The 3848-nt window shown below is 37.9% G+C and overlaps 1 pseudogene; it reads left to right on the top strand.

Moving 5' to 3' along the window:
* Positions 1-1430: 1430 nt before the first annotated feature.
* On the top strand, positions 1431-2500 carry LOC100352487 (heterogeneous nuclear ribonucleoproteins A2/B1 pseudogene; annotated as a pseudogene).
* Positions 2501-3848: the final 1348 nt, after the last annotated feature.

The raw sequence follows: 3848 nt of genomic DNA, 5'->3' as shown, positions 1-3848 counted from the left end.
TCCCCTGGCCTTTAGATCTCTTGTTTAAATCCCTGAACGTACATTTTGTAGACATACCAGACACATCTACTGCATCCCTTCCTTCTTCTTCATAGCTCTCTTTTCTCTTTTTTCCCAGAACACAGATTAAGAAGTCACAAGTATAAATAACACTAAAAGAAAGATTCTTTTAATTCCAGAATTCACTGCATATTTGAACAAGCTATTAATATAGTAAAACTGTTATCTTCTATCTCTATATTTTTCTTCCCACTCACTTATGGGCTCCTTCAGCTAAGGAGATAAGCCTAATTAATTTGATTCTGGTCCTATCTTAGTCTTTGCCACACAGTAGGAGCTCAAAAACTTGCTGTTGACCTGGAAAGCTAAATAGTCCATTTTGAGTTCTCTAAGAATAGCCAGAAGAACAAAACTGAAAGAGGCTGAGATATCCTATTTCTCCAGGGTTAAGAGTTAAATTATATGGCCGGTGCCACGGCTTAATATGCTAATCCTCCACCTGTGGCGCCGGCACACCGGGTTCTAGTCCCGGTTGGGGCACCGGGTTCTGTCCCGGTTGCTCCTCTTCCTGTCCAGCTCTCTGCTCTGGCCCGGGAGTGCAGTGGAGGATGGCCCAAGTGCTTGGACTCTGCACCCCATGGGAGACCAGGAGAAGCACCTGGCTCCTGTCTTTGGATCAGTGCGGTGCACCGGCCACAGCACGCTGGCCACAGCAGCCATTGGGGGGTGAACCAACGGAAAAGGAAGACCTTCCTCTCTGTCTCTCTCTCACACTGTCCACTCTGCCTGTCAAAAAATTAAAAAAAAAAAAAAAGAGTTAAATTATGTGATCTCTTGCAAGCTCTTCTCTCTCCCAGGGTCTACGATTGAATGACTTACTGGTAACTTTTACTGCCTTCCTTAGTTACTCACTGTACCAATTGGTATACCACTAAGATTTACTTAGTTCTTGTTTGTATTTGTAATTTTCCTTTTCTAGAAAAAAAAATCATTAATCATACTTTTTCATCCTTTCTAAACTATTGTTGAATTAAGTGGATTAAAATGTATAATTTTTATAAATTTTTAATTTCACACCAATGATTGAAATACAGAATTCTGGATTTATATTAGTGATTGACCCAGATCCATTTCTAGATATAAAGTTAATATCCTGAATAATAATTTTGTGAATATTGCAGGAATTCTTTTTATTTTAAACCTTTTTTCTTCCTTGCCTCAGACAATACCTACTGCTTAGTTTGTACTATCACTTGCTGAGCACAGACTTAGTAAGTGTGAAACATGTTAACCTGGTCCACCAGGATTCAACCAACAAAACTTAATGGGGAGTAGCAGCAGCGCCGGCCCCTGGCAGAGACGCTCCCAGGTGGTGTTGTTTCTCAAGCTGCAGTCCCACTCACAGTCCAGCACCAGGACGAGTCCCGCGGAGATCTCTCTCATCTCGCTGGGCTGCGGGAAATCAGGCTGAAGCAACTGAGTCCGCGATGGAGAGAGAAAAGGAACAGTTCCATAAACTCTTTATTGGGGGCTTAAGGTTTGAAATCACAGAAGAAAGTTTGAGGAACTACTATGAGCAATGGGGAAAACTTACAGATTGTGTGGTAATGAGGGATCCTGCAAGCAAAAGATCAAGAGGATTTGGTTTTGTAACTTTCTCATCCATGGATGAGGTTGATGCTGCCATGGCTACAAGACCTCATTCAATTGATGGGAGAGTGATTGAGCCAAAGCGTGCTGTAGCAAGAGAAGAATCTGGAAAACCTGGGGTTCACGTAACTGTAAAGAAGCTGTTTGATGGTAGAATTAAAGAAGATACTGAGGAATATCACCTTAGAGATTACTTTGAAGAACATGGAAAAATTGATACCCTTGAAATAATTACTGATAGGCAGACTGGGAAGAAAAGAGGCTTTGTTACTTTTGATGACCATGATCTTGTGGATAAAATGGTATTGCAAAAATACCACACCATCAATGGTCATAATGCACAAGTAAGAAAGGCTTTGTCTAGAAATGCAAGAAGTCCAGAGTTCTAAGAGTGGAAGAGGAGGTAATTTCGGTTTTGGAGATTCACATGGTGGTGGTGGGAATTTGGGACCAGGGCCAGGAAGTAATTGTAGAGGAGGATCTGATGGATATGGACATGGACGTGGATTTGGGGAAGGCTATAATGGGTATGGAGGAGGACCTGGAGGTGGCAATTTAGGAGGTAGCCCTGGTTATGGAGGAGGAAGAGGAGGATATGGTGGTGGAGGACCTGGAGATGGCAACCAGGGTGGGGCTACGGAGGTGGTTATGACAACTATGCAGGAGGAAACTATGAAAGTGGAAATTACAATGATTTTGGAAATTACAATCAGCAACCCTCTAACTACGGTCCAATGGAAACTTTGGTGGTAGCAGGAACGTGGGGGGACCATATGGTGGAAGAAGCTATGGTCAAGGAGACCGTGGAGGAAGCTGCTTCTATTTGCCTGGAGCTTCACTGTATGTATAGGAGAGGATGAGAGCCCAGAGGTAACAGAACAGCTTCAGGTTATCGAAACAACAAATGTTAAAGAAACTCCTGCCTCAGTCATGCATAAATATGCAATGATATGGCAGAAGACACCAGAGCAGACACAGAGAGCCATTTTGTAAATGGATTGGATTATTTAATAACATTACCTTACTGTGGAGGAAGGATTGTAAAAAAAAAAATAATAATAATGCCTTTGAGACAGTTTCTTAGCTTTTTAATTGTTGTTTCTTTCTAGTGATCTTTGTAAAAGTGTAGAAGCATTCCTTCTTTGATAATGTTAATTTTTTAAGTTTCAGATAACATGTGAAACATTTTTTAAGATTTTTCTCAAAGTTTTGAAAAGCTATTAGCCAGGATCATGGTATAATAAGACATAATGTTTTCCTTTAAAAAATTTACATGCCTGTGTAGTTAAGAAGCTGTTGTACATTTATGATTTAATAAAATAAATTATAAAGAAAAAAACTTAATGGGGGAGGATTCCTGTTACAGGGGAATAAAAGTTTGCAATGAAAGCAAAAGAATAAAGTGGAAAGTGGTTATCTCTCTCTCTCTCTCTCTAGGCATGTAATAAATTTTATTTATTTTTTTCTTTCTTTTTATTGTCAAAGCAATGGTAATCATCTAAAATATATTTTTGTTACCAAATACACGGAATTTGAATGCTACTAAATTCACTGGATAGCCTTTCATGTTTCAATCTTAGTTGAGTTGAGTTTATACAAATATGTTGAATTTCTTAAAATGCATTATTTACATAAAATTTATTATTTTATTGTAAACTGTAAATCTTTCAGTGATTTTTCTTTTATGTACCAATAAAAATCCAATCTATATCTTACAGATCAGTTATGTTCAAAAGTACTAATTACATTCAAAAGTATCAAAATAAGTGCTAAAAATATTATACAGCAGCTCTGTCCTTTGATTTCCTTTGTTACAACATGTCAACAAAAATAAATTTAAATAAGTTCTTTTGATCAAATTACTTCTAAGTTTTAAAAATGCTTTGACTTCAAGAATTGTAGCCTTCATTTTTCATTACATTGCAGATATGTGGTTTCCTTCCATTTACTTTTGTGTTAGCAGGTACAAAATGCTTGTATGCTCCATCTCTCACTTCTAAATAGAGGAGACAGATTTTCAAATTCTGTTACTGATTAATTGATCATGTCTCCTTTCTCATTCTCCAAGTAAAAATAACTAAAAGATAACATAATCTACACCTTGAACCCAAGTTTAACTCTAAAATCGTGACTTCCATTTACATGGGAATTATTTCAATAAGTTTAGCAATGCCTAACAGAATACCAACTAGCATTTC

Source organism: Oryctolagus cuniculus, chromosome 6, assembly GCF_051225735.1.
Source record: "Oryctolagus cuniculus isolate XC-2025 breed Fujian yellow rabbit chromosome 6, ASM5122573v1, whole genome shotgun sequence".
NCBI classification, from domain to species: Eukaryota; Metazoa; Chordata; class Mammalia; order Lagomorpha; family Leporidae; genus Oryctolagus; species Oryctolagus cuniculus.
This window is presented reverse-complemented; position numbering and strand designations above follow the sequence as displayed.